The sequence below is a fragment of the Ruditapes philippinarum genome, unplaced genomic scaffold (genome assembly GCF_026571515.1).
Source record: "Ruditapes philippinarum isolate M1 unplaced genomic scaffold, ASM2657151v2 ctg319_1_1_1_1, whole genome shotgun sequence".
NCBI lineage: Eukaryota > Metazoa > Mollusca > Bivalvia > Venerida > Veneridae > Ruditapes > Ruditapes philippinarum.
In genome coordinates this window covers 233,202-247,167 of record NW_026857916.1, presented here as the reverse complement: position 1 = coordinate 247,167, position 13,966 = coordinate 233,202, and the positions used below count along the sequence as shown (strand labels likewise).

The window sequence follows — 13,966 nt, the reverse complement described above, 5'->3', positions numbered from 1 at the left end:
CCAGTAATTTGATATCTTTAAAATAAATACAAGCTGGACAATTAAACACTGCAATCATTTTTGGTGCCAAACCTTTAAAATGGATGATATGCATGTACAGTGAAACTGCAATTATCAAAATAACATTGTCCAAAGCACTTTTTCATGACCATAACCATTCAATTTCATTTTTTGAGATAACAAAATGAAAATAAATTAATATAAAATAAATACTCAATTTCTTTTATCTTTATTCTTAAAATCGCACAACATAGCTAAATTCAATTTTCACAAGAGATCAATAATTAATGGCTTCACCTGGTGACACAGCTGTGAGATTATTTTTGTCATTATGTTAGGAATGACCTCACTGATCATTTGATGATAAAAAGTAATTAAAAAACTGGAGGAATCTGAATCCTTTCACTATAATCTTATACTTTAGTGCCCCAACAACAGTGACAGGTTATTGTGGGGGATGCGTTTTGTTTCTTTAACCTTGATCTCCCTTGTACGAGGGTTGTTCGGAAAGTTTTGAGACAATATGATTTTCTCTGTTTCTAATTACAGCTGCGAATATTATTTAATACAAATTATAGCTTAATATGTTATTTATCCGAGTTATGTCTTTAAAACGTTGTAACGTTACTATACGGCATATAATCGTTTCCATAGCAACACCTGTCTACGCATCCTGGCGCACGGACTATTTTCTTGTTATAAGTTTTCTTACTGAATAAAAAGAGCCCCTGAAATTGCGCCAAACGTCACGAAAATTTTATGACGTCACTTCCAACTTAAGGACGTAATTTCCGCTAGTTGTTTAAGCCGTTACCGCAGATCATTATAGCAATACGTGCGCGACAAGACAACCACTATGGAAACACCGTCAAAAGAGGAACAGCGTGTTTTTATTAAGTTTTGCGTTAATCTTTGGAAAACGCCAACAGAAACTAAGCAACTTCTAGAACAGGCAAACAACGGACGTACTGTTAGTCGACCATTGGTATTTAGATGGCATAAAGAGTTCTCGGGTTTAACCGCATCGCTCACCCACCCCACTCACCCTACCTGGCCCCAATGGACTTTTCCGTTTTTCTGGCCATCAAATCCGAACTACGAGGAATCCGGTTTTGAGGACCCTAGTTGAACTGTGCTCTAGAGTTATGAGCATTATTGTAACATTTAAAATCTGACTGTATAAGAAATGTATTCGCTCATGTGGGTTACGAGGCATGAGAAATGTGTACGTTGTGAAGGAAGATACTTTGAAAAGGAGTAGCAGTTGAACTTTTCTACGGTGACGTTAAACTCTGGAAATAACGGCAAAAGTCGGATAACGTCGTTGCGTGCGCCGGGTCACCGGTAGTGTCTGTGTCTAACGCTTTGTAGCTTTTGTATACATGAAGCTATTGTTATGAAATTTTACACTATAATAGATTAGGTATTAAAGTAATACATAGTAAACTCTTGTTTGATTTTATCTTTTCCAACGCTAAATATTGACCCAGTCTCAAAACTTTCCGAACAACCCTCGTAATTTCATATTTGATAGTGATACCAAATAAAATACATAAAATAAAAATAAATACATTCTATTTATTTATCTTGTTTTAACACAGATTTTTCTCAACATCAGTCCGCCTAAATGGCTCTCCTAGATAACAAACTAGTAATTACCAATTTCTCCTAAGTGACCAAGTATGTACATTGTTAGTTTGTTTGATGATTTTTACACATTTTTGGTCATTCCCAAACCAAAATGCATGCCTGCGACAAGCTTGCCGCAAGCTTGTCACAAGCTTGCCGCAAGCTTACAGCTTAAATACAAGGTTGCTGCATGCTTGCAACAAGCTTGCGCAAGCTTGCGATGACTTTTGAAATTTATTGCAAGCTTGTTTAAAATTCATGCAAGCTTGCAAACATTTGATGTAAGCTTGCAATGCCGCAAGCTTGCAATTAGTAGACACTTAGAAAATTTTTGTACAAATCTACACTTAGAAATTTCTTGTTAAAGTAATTAAAACACTTAGAAAATTTTTGTCAAAAGTGTACACATTAAAAAAAAAATTCCAAAAATGATAGTATCAGTGATAATTAACTAGTTTAAACTAGATTACCACGCTAAAGTTTATTATTAGTTATTAGTTATTTTATATATTCAGCTCAGTATTGTAAATTTACGAAGAAAATATAAAATCAACATCTATTTTAATGCAACTTACTGTAAATGATTTGAAATTTGACACTTTATACATTTCATGTAGTTGGAAAAGGGTATCTCAGTAAAAATGTCTGTTCAAAAGAAGTAAATGAATTGATTGTTAAATACATATTATTATTTCAAAATCTACATGAAGTTATGTACAATGAAATAATATCCATTTAATTACAGGCTTTAAGTTTAACTATAAATTAATTAAAGTCTGTGATTCAATCATTCAGACACTATAATAATCAAGATGGGATTGCATTGCTTGCCATTTTTAAATTCTAAGAATTCATGTTTTTGGATAACAATAAATAAATAAATAAACAAAACAAAAACAGTGCATGAAATAATCTCATATATATTCTATATTAAATTAATCAATATATATTGCTGTTATTTAGGAAAATAAATACTACATCCACTGAGATTTTACGCTACACACATCAGAGAGCCTTGATAAAATTCATTGACCATCTGTGCATGACTAATTTACTCCCTGGTCATTCCGACAGATCAGGCTGTTCCATGTGATTATTTTTGGGGAGAGATAACATTATAAATTTTCATATGCAGAATGTGTCTAGAAGGACATTGCAATCTTTTTGTACAAAAATTTGTAATGATTTTTAAAATCTATATATCTATTAGCTATTTTGATATTTAGTTTTACGCTCAAAGAATGAAAGTTAAAATGATGAGTAGATTAACCCTGCTTTACATAATGATAGACCTGTCCAGTTTTTACAGTAACTGTTGTAAAATTTGAATTCTAAGATATCTGGGTCAGCAAAGAGAGCAGAGGATGTACTTGATATTTTAGCAGTTTTGGAGATATTGTTTTTGTTTAACATTTAAAGTGTTTAAGTATTGGTATGATAACAATCAGAATCACCTGGGACAAGGAGATATACAACAGAATCAGGTATTTATAAACCTTAAGTTACATTAATGCAGAAAACAGGTTATATATCAAATTATTAACATTTGTAACAAGAGATCAAGGTTGTTTTTATATTTTTCAACTTCATGCATTTGTTTTTCTGATAATTCTTTTAATCTATACATGTATAATCTGTAAAATATAAATTATTCAATGATTTCTTTTTAATGATTGTTTTATATTGTTTAAATGGCATGTTAGTAGATCTTTTTCATTTCCTGCAAATTAAACAAATTAAATCAATTTGATTAAATAGGACTAAATGGTACAATCAGTAGTTAAGTTGTACAGCTGAACAGGGTCAATCATAATCATTTGTTATTTTACATGTATGTGTTGTGTTTTCAATGGAACAATCTAAAATTACATTATACATAAATAATTTGCAGGCTGGGACATAAGTGCTGACTGTGAGAAATAGCGGCAGTGTTTAATAATGATGTGCAGTATTAATCCTGAAAAGGTATATTATTAAAATCTCGATACTTTTCTATTCCACATCTTTTTCTTGAAAAAATACATACTGGGTAATAAATATTGTCACAAATTTACTTAATTCTCATACAGAGAAATTTCTTAAACATTTGTGCACATTGAAATAAGATATACTGCATTGCTTTAGTATTTTTTGAAAATGCATAAGCATAGTTTAATATTTAATAGTTAATACTGTTTGAACATTAGATTCGATGTTATTAAAAGATATGTAATATAACTGCATTTATGCAATAAAACATAGTTCATTACTGCATCTGTATTTAATTAATTATGAATTTTATCTTTAAAGGTCAGCACAACCATAAGAAGTTCTAGGAAACACTGGCAGAGGACTAAAAATGGACATCGATAAAAAGAAATAGTAATTTAAATAATCAGAAACATTTAAAACAAATTTAAGATTGAATAGTTTGTCACTGACAGACTAAGAGCAAAATAATTGCTTAAAACAAAGTGTTGGATTCTAAGAAAACAAGAACCTACCAAAACCTGCAGCTAGAAAAAAAACTGTTTGTGTTATAGTGAATGTAGGCTGTTCTATTCTGTATTTGGACTAAAGGATATGTATTAAATTTTGTGAATGAAATATGTGATCATGTTAAACTCATAAGAATTCTACCCCAAACATTCCTGTGCTGAATTCCATCCCAGAATTTTACATTTTAAGAACATTCAGGGATGCTGGAATTAGGCTGGATTTTTTCAATGTCATTCCATCAAGGCTGGACTATTTACCATGGTAATTGGAAGAAAACATTAGTATATGAAAAATTTAACATCAGCTTCTTTTTACAATTTATGATTAAATAAGTTTATCATGGTAATTAATGCCTTTTTTTTTTGCATGTTATATAGGATTCAGAGACTGTTATACGTAGCAGCTCCCTTTCCAAATAGGGTTTACAGTTTTTGCAAGCCTGCGATTAAGCTTGCGCAAGCTTATACATTAAGCTTGCGCAAGCTTATACATTAAGCTTGTAGTTATACATGCACAAGCTTGCGACTTAGCCTGTGCAGGCTTGCAGATAAACCTGCGCAAGCTTGCAAATAAGCTTGCGCAAGCTTACGATTAAGCTTGCGCAAGCTTGCGATTAAGCTTGCGCAAGCTTGCGATTAAGCTTGCGCAAGCTTAAATATTAACTAGTTTGCAGTCAGATTTTTTTTAAATAACTGATCGCAAGCTTGCCGCAAGGTTCCAATTACTAGCCAGTAGCAAGCTTGCAACTTAAGCTTGCAGCAAGCTTGTGACAAGCTTGCAATGTTAGCTTGCGATTTTGGTTTGGGTTATCTCTGCTGCAAATTCACTGGGCTTTCCTGAATAACTAACCAGTAATTAACCAGTTTCTCTGTTAGTTACCAACTTAGGAGCTTAACTAATCCCACATCATTTCTGAATCACCATTGACAGACAAATGACCATTAGACTCATTGTCTGAGATTAATTGTCATAGAGAAATTTTGTCCTGCCTGAGGATTAAACCAGTGTCCCTTTGATTACAAAATTTGATGCTTCCCCTATTTCATTAAAGTGGGGAAACACTGATGATTGAGGTATTCTAGGAACTGTTTCAATAACAGAAGCACTTCTATAGCCTAAAACATGGATCACAGTTAGTTAAACATGCTTGGAAAACAGCATTATCTGATGATGATATTTATTGCCCAACTTAACCAAAAATATTTCAGTAAAATATACATTTAAAATGCACAAAGTTGGTGCTCACATTTACTCACAATCCAATACCTGCATTTTTGCTAACCCTGCAGTTAAATTACATGCATGTAGAAATAAATCAGCTATAAATTAAGCTTAATTTATAGAACTGAGAAAATGTAACTCATTTCTTCTTTAACCTAGCAATACAAATTATTATACATGAAGATAATCATGTAGATCTTAAGTGCATTCAACAAATGACAGTATATAGATCACTAGGTCAGTAAAACAACATCTCTTTTTTTCTCACAATGTGTCATGTGTATATACATTAGAAATCCAGTTTGTATGTGTTACAACTCCATCATGAAACAAAGGATTTTAAATAACACTATAAAGGTCAAACTAGTACCAGTAACAAGCACTATATTTTCTTCATTTTCTTTCTATTATTAGCATGCAAAGGAAAATAAGTGTAAAAGATACTTTGCATACAGTTATCAGTTGTTTTTTTTATATTTTGGGATAATCTAGAGAATCTACAGATAAGGAATTTTATCAGTTTTTTGCACAAAACTGATAATTTAAATACTGGGTGACCACCTTGAATCACACAATTTACAATTAATAATAACAACCTTAGCAGTTGGCACAACAATTTTCTTGGGAAAACAGGCCATAAAACTATGCCAAACCAAAATATTGTGTATACTAAGATACACATCCCCATAAAAATCCAAAACATTCATACATCCAGTAACTTTTAAAATGCTCTAAATCTGTAAAGGAGACCAAACAGGATCACCACAAAAGCCAAGATACTAATTTAAGTTAAAATCTCTTCAAATTTGTATTAAACTTGCCGAAAAAGGTTAGCCTGACAAATTTTTGAAGTACATTATGTTGGGAAGGAAGGAAATGAATATTGCAATTACATGTACATGTATGTACCTTGTCATAATCATGATGACCTTGGTCAAAAAGTGAATATAGTTTGCAGTGTCTTTTCTAGGAGGGGGGGGGGGGGGATTCACTCATATTTTTAAGAATTCTCCCCTATTTTTTCAGAGGCAGGGGGGGGGGGAATTTTACATAGAGAGAGAAGGAAAAAGATCAACAGAATGTAATAAATTCTCACTTTTCAATAAAAATCCCCCTAGTTTTTCGAAACCTAGAATAGACACTAAGTTTGAATAGATTGTTATATTTTAAAACCTACACACATTTTTTTTACCTGAAAGCAAAATCATCATGCTCCAACAAATGTCCTTGTTAAAAATGTAATATAATGATGAAATTTCTCATAACACATGTACTTGACTAGTAACCAAAAATAATGTTTTCTGTTGTCATTCTTTGGAACCTCATAAATTATAAAATAACAAAATCTCAACAAACATAAAAAAATGGACTGCAACAAAGTTGATGCTGTCAAAATATTGATGCTGCAATAATCACTGCCACCCCAAAAAAAATTCAGTTGCCTGGACTGGGATTCAAACTCCAGGACTCATTTTCTAAGCAAGCATATCGGGAAAATGTAGAAAACCATTTGATTCTTAACTCTGAACTTACATTAGGGTTTGTAATCATGTGCTTTTGTTGTTATTATAGAGACATACATTGATAAATTTTCATAAAATCATCTAAAGACCATATAAATACTTAAGTATGCCAGTTGGCTTATATTTCTCTATTAACACTGATTACTCTGAAGAAAAAAATACCATTTCATTACAACCAATCAGACAAAAATAGCTGCAAATGCCACTGATTGGACATAAAGATGTACTCATGATGATGTAGTGCTAATCTTCAGTTTCTTGTGCTATTTAATCATGACCCAGGTACAACAAAAGAGTTTACATAAATAGGTGTAATAATCACAAAAAAGAAGTTGTAAGTAATGATGTCAAGTCCATATTGGCTTGTTATAATACACTTTACATTCTGGGCATATTTTCAACTTGTTTTCGGACTCCCAACTTTTCTGGCTTAGGAGTCCTGGGACTCCCTATTTTGAAATTCTAAGTGAGAACCCTGAATGTCTAGTAAAAAATATTAGACATATCGGCTTGTTACAATATAGTTTACATTCAAGGCAATCATTATGTTTTAAAGATTTATTTTTAAAAAACCTAGCAAAATACTAATAGTGTCTGATAATAAATTGTTGCCTTTGAAGCTTAAAATTTTATTTTTGTAGGAAGGGCAAACATATGTCATAATAGATTTTAAGCATGCAAGATGCTTTACTATCACCTGAAGAAAGTAGCGTTGAATGTGAAAAAAAAAAGAGTAAAAGGTACAATGTATCAAAATTTAACCAAAATGGTAGCGCTTTTTAGGCGGATTGGGCCTTAAATCAACTGCTTATCATATGTTTGTTCAATACACCCATTGACAGTCTCTATATGAACTACGTAAATAACCGAGGTATATTGAGTGAAAAAACAAAAGTTGTTTCCCTTAGCTTCAAGTAAAATCAATATCTCTAATTACTGCAAAACAATGCAAATTTAGCTGTTTTTAAACCCAAGTTAGGGGCAATTTAATGTCTGATTTTAAAATTTATTACACCAATGAAATGCTTGTCATCTTAGCTTCGTCTCAGTATATATTTCAACATATTGTTTGACACTGAAGGTATTTAAATTTACGGTTAAACCTACCACAAGTCAGACCATTTTACATACGTTTTATACAGTGAGATACGCAATCGGTTAGTTTTACTGCAATTCTAAAAAAAGCCTGTCGTCTGCTAGTTCTGAAACTGTGTATTGCTCGCATAAGCAAAGTGTTGAAACTTTATCATGATTTTAGGGGAAACAAGACTACAGAATGAAAGATTGAGGGACACTAAATTATAGTCTAAATATATGTATGTCTAATAGTTGTTGTAGTAATTATAGTAGATATAGCCAGTAACATAATGTCTTAATATAGGGTGTTAACGCAGAACTCAAAAGCCAAAAGGACATGTACTCTACATGATATAACAGCTGTACAACACAACACAACCTCAAACATGCAATAATATTAAAAAATCAAGTAAATACCACACATGAAACTTAATCCTACACAATCCAAATGACCAATCATCATATAATTCATTAGAAATAACAATAAATTGACAAATGAAGTCATGCGTTACCATTTTGGTCTATTTTCTTCCTTATTCATCTACTTCCGTAATCTTTCGTTACAAATGGCGTAATGAATACAAGGGAAGTAATCTAAAGTTTAAACTATAAATAGGGTATCACATTACTAAATAATGAATTCTAGGCTATACTACACTAAATAACTGAATATGAGACTTCTATATCTTTATAAAGATCTGTCTTTATATAGCCTATTCTTTATGAAAATATCTTCTTCTTTTTTTGGACATAACGATATTACGTTTACGAAGCAAGTTGTATTGGCATTTTAAATCTACTACTGGTCGAACATTTTTCCATACAGATTTCATAATTGTGAAGCTAAAGATCTTAAAATTTGACACGATACAGCTAGGTTCTTCAACTACAGATCTAACAAACAAGATTGTTTGTTCTGAATGAGTTGACACTTATATCTGAGGCCCATCAAGGAGGGTATCAACATTATTAAATTATTATTTAATAATCATAAATTATAATTATAAATTATTGAGGGTATCCATATTACGTAAATTGTCCACACTACAGTACCATGCCATACAGATATGTAATGTCGCTGATTTAATTTAGACAAAAGCTTGGGTGTTTAGTTTTTTTTTATGAAAAACATGGTATTCAATATTTCAGCAGCATATGATGAAGTTTTGGATATTCTGTTGTTTACCCTACAAAGGATTATTAACTAGTATAAGAGGTCTGGTATAGCACTCTTTACGTCCAAATTTTCAATGCCAACGTTCTTAAAATAGTCATGAAGATATTACCGTTTACATCAATTGAAATAAATTCAATTACTTAATTATAGAAATAATATGCATTTATTGTAGATTAAAAAGTGACTGATAGATTGATAACCGCTGAACAAAGAAAACAACTAAATCGGGCATTTTTGGGGCCTTCCGGGTTTGGTGATTGTCCGGTTTTGTTTGTCCCCAACCAGTATTGTAAATACCTTTTTATAAACGAAAGAAAGAATTAAAAAAAAAAACTCAAATAAAGTAAAATAGTGCCATACTGTAACTCACGTCAAAAATGATGTATGGAAGCGGGAAAACTCATTCACATTTTGATCAATTAAAGCTCTGATTTAGCTTTTAATCTTCTGAAATAGTTTTAAATATTCAAAGGAAAAATGCATGACGAAAAAATGTTGTTATGTCTCTTAGAGGATATATTTTTTTATGCAGAATTTTATTAGAGAAACCCTTTTTTATTGGTGATTGACCAAAGCCACTGCTTCCTTATTAACTGTTCAATTTGGCAATCATTCTTATATTAAATATTCGGATTTTGATGGAATGAAATGATGAAATTAATTCTTGTTTACAAGCGGGTAGACTACCGGTGCTTTGGCTAAAGCAGAGTTAATTTACACAAAAATATTTTGGGCAAATTTTTTCTTTAATCAAGCTATTTTGAATGGTTATAACATTTTTGTTGTAAACTATATAGATCAAGGTCTATTATGTTTATCAATTGTAGACCAAATTTCCATGATTATTTCAAAGATTGATAAAGAAAAAATAAATATTTGGATATTTCTATTTGAATATACTTGGAAAAAATGTTGATAAAATTCTAACAGGCGCAGTAAGAAAATTTGTATGAATAATATAATATTTTGTTCTTGAACATTAATGAGCTGCGTCACGACAAAACCAACGTTATGCGTTTGCGACCAGCATGGATCCAGACCAGCCTGTGCATCCGCGCAGTCTGATCAGGATACATGCTGTTCGCTTAGAAACCCTATTACAAGTAGAGAAAATGATAGCGAACAACATGGATCCTGATCAGACTGCGCGGATGCGCAGGCTGGTCTGGATCCATTATGGTCGCAAACCCATTATGTTGGTTTTATCGTGGCGCGCCTCATTTTATTATCTGCTATATAAATAAATGTATCTTACACTTGCCAACAACATCCAAATACATGTACAATTCTTTCCTGGTTTGTTGTTATGTCTGATACTAAAATTATTTATTGTATAACTTACCTTCCATTATAGACCTATTCACTTCTATATGTACATGTATAATATGCTGCTGTGTTTCCTATCTAACACAAAATTATCTTTTTATGTTTGGTTTTACGGCAAACCAACACAATTTAGGACATCTGGCACCGAAAAGGATTGATGATTTTGGCTAACCTCGAGTGTTACAAATTAAAAGCAATATCAGGGGTGAAACCAACTCACCTGATGGAGCTGAGAAATGTATATACTTCAAACTATCAATCAGGCAAATTGATGAAAATGATTTTTATGATAAGCTTATTACAGTTATATATGAATATTAAAATAAGGGCGAATTATGTATATGCGGCGACTTTAAGACGGAGTCACTTATTCGGCTTTATTGAAAGAAGTTGACTCACTTGTACGAGACGTTGTGGATAGTTTATCTTTGATATGGGACTTTTCATTGATTATTGACCATCACACAGTCATGAGACCAGTACCGAACACTGTTCATTGTGCCGGATAGGAAGCAGTTGATTAAAAGGTAGGCACAATGCCAAACTATATACTTTTAGAAATGATGTCAATGTATTTTTCAGACTGCACATAATTTAGATGACGGCTTTAGGAGTCGAGAAGATATCGATCAGTCACATGTCTCATTCTGTGCTGCTCATCACAAAAGCCTTTGCAGAATAATTGCTCTGCAGAGTTAGGAAGGCTTAAATATGTAGGAGTTATGGACAGGTGTTTGCTTAACTGAACACGTAAGATCAAACGAAACTTAAGCGATTTGATCAAGAAGAGCATTGATGCAAAAAGCAGTTCTGGTTTGATTTCGGGAAAGCTACTTAAATTTGTAGATAAGTCCAAAATATTTTCTAGAAAATATCGGAAAACGTGGTGTTACTAGTAAGAAAGTACGGAAGCCCATTGAGGCCGTTTTGAGATAGAAGTTAGAACTTAGATCTTAGATCTTAGAACTTAGGTCTTAGCTCTTAGAACTAAGAGGTTCCATATTGGCGGGAAAACGCCATTTTATTTAATGCAAGATGGACAAGAAGATGTAAGTGAGATAAAAAAATTATTATATTTCTTAAATTCTATTTTTCATTTAAAGAATTGCAGAAAAATCGCTAGAACGTTAAAAGATTAAGTGATTATATATTATAAATAAGGACCGGGTAAAAACAACAAATTTCAATAGGAGACAAAGGTCGAACAAGCTATCTTCAAAAGGCTGGTACAAACTCCATAAGTGGCTATTTTAGCCAGTTCTAGCTATTTTAGCCGAATCTGGCTACCAAAAAATCTACGATGAGGGGCACAAGCGTTGAACCTGATATATGTTGCCTATATTTATGTTATTATCAATTTTTAAATTTTAAAACAGTATTTAAAATTGTGTATCTGTTAGTTTTATTGATAATTTAAAAATGTCGGTTTTTCTAATGTATTTAAATAATTTGATTTTTTTTCCTATTTCAGTATCTTCTTCGCCCCTTTTCCGGACGACGTAAATGGTTTCTAAATTAGTATATAGGTTTGGAGTTTGGCTGTTTGTTATATACACCAGTAACAAGTGTTGTAATCACAGATTTAGCTGCCATTCCATAGGGGCGCATGTAACAAGACTAGAACCGATCAACTTTATGTGGCATGTAAATGGTTACGACAAGTTAAAGACATGTTGATTCTGCATCCTCGTAGCGATCTGTACAGTCGACTTATTTTCTGGCACAAACAGTATCAAACAGCGACAACTCGCCGGCAGTTGAAAACGTCATAATATCAAGACACATTAGAGGAACTAAAATATTCTCAAATATAACGGCACAGAAAGCGTTATCATGGTTGAATTAGTTTTATGTATGGAAAAAGTGTAGCAAATCAGCTTTTAGAAATTCTGGTAGGGATTACTTCGTAGACAAGGGTTGCACTGGTTGATTTCATTTTAACAAGGATCTCATTCATTCAAAGTTTGGATATAACAAATCGTGTACACATTGAATGCCTTTAAGAGATATTGTTTATTGGAGTTGATCCAAGCAGAAGTATACATGTAAGATAAACCCAAAGGAGTTTTGAAATACCTTTCGGAAAACCTTATATAATGTATTTGTACCTGGAATCTATGGTGGGCATAACTTTGGTTATCATGTTGAACAAGAAGACATAAAGATGTGCCAGAACTTTACGGATCACTTACAACGGCCTCATTGAAACGAAACCGAGAAACTTGTTCGAGTGTTGTCCTCGGATAACAGAAAGCCTTTTGAAGCCATGAATCGAATCGTTAACATTTTACCTTGAATTTTTTACAGATGATTGTGGAGCATTTACAATGACTTACAATGAACATGTTATTTGGGTTTCCTGTTGGCATTCATAATTTTATAAATAATAAATTATATTAGTTATTAATTATTATATTAATTATTTTATTGATTATATATTATATTTCTAACATATAGTTATGTGATTTTAGACCCCCAAATATTATACCTTTGTGCTAAATGATGCTTGAAATCTTGTTGAACTCTATTGAACTGCTTCAAGATTACTGTTTTGAGGAACGCATGGTGTAGTCAGAGCTTCAAATAAATAGTCCGATCAAATTGTGTGTCTATTTTACATTTATGTTCACTTTGTATCAGCGGTTGAATTCTTCCGTGTTTCCATTTCTACCAGGTCAAGATCACAGTTGCCACGTAAATAAAAGATAACAATTGCCTTAATTTTAACGAAGTGCACTTCTGTATTAATATTTTGATGAAATTATCAGCGTTTTAATACTGATTTGGGTAACCATGATACATATGTATATTTAAAAGTATTGAAATAAAGTGTCATTTGCTACAATTTCTTAAGGTGACAAAAAGTGCATACTAGTAAATCTGCACAAATGATTGATGGTGTGACATGCTCTTGGCTTCAAATTGGGCCAGCAGTTATATTCACAAGGACATTTCATTACTGAATAGAAACAAAATAATCTAACAATTTAAGTTTATAGTCGTCAAATTGGCAGGGGTACCGAATGATGGTTTATCAAGCAATTGTTGTATAACTAGGCTAAGCCATTAATACTAGATATAAAGCGTGCAAAAAGTTAATGAAAAATCCATAGCGATTTTATTAAAAACCCTATGCTATTATTGTGGCTATAGTTGCCTTAAATTGCAGTGATGAGGCAAATCACAGATTGCAAAAGCAGTTTGGTTTATATGCAGTACGTTTATTGGATTGTTATTGTTATATGTGTATGTCGTCCTTTTGTTCAAAAGAAGTGTCAGCATCAGAAGAACCATTTCAACTGATTTTCACACGATACATCTGCACTTGCGCCTGCCTTTCAGACTAAGTTAACACGGGTATGTAAATGCGAACAAAATCGGAGCGATCGAGCGAAATATAGGGCTTTCAAACAGATGGTTCCAAAGGGAGGCCGTGGCAGTGAAGGACCTACAAAGTGGCCTAAGCACGGTCCAACTATCTTAGAACTTAGACATTAGAAATTAGTTCTTAGAACTTAGACATTAGAACTTAGAC

The 13,966-nt window shown here is 32.3% G+C and overlaps 1 protein-coding gene across 3 annotated transcripts in view; it reads right to left on the bottom strand.

Moving 5' to 3' along the window:
• LOC132751519 (uncharacterized) overlaps window positions 1-8,504 on the bottom strand; it is a 50,682-nt gene extending 42,178 nt beyond the window's left edge. Inside the window, exon 1 of one of the 3 annotated variants that reach the window (XM_060741699.1) lies at window positions 8,441-8,504. The gene's annotated coding sequence lies outside the window, so the exon portion shown is untranslated. Of the gene's footprint in view, window positions 1-8,345 lie in introns of all 3 variants that reach the window. The other 2 variants (XM_060741701.1, XM_060741702.1) reach the window with 2 other exon arrangements.
• Between the last annotated feature and the right edge of the window lie 5,462 nt (window positions 8,505-13,966).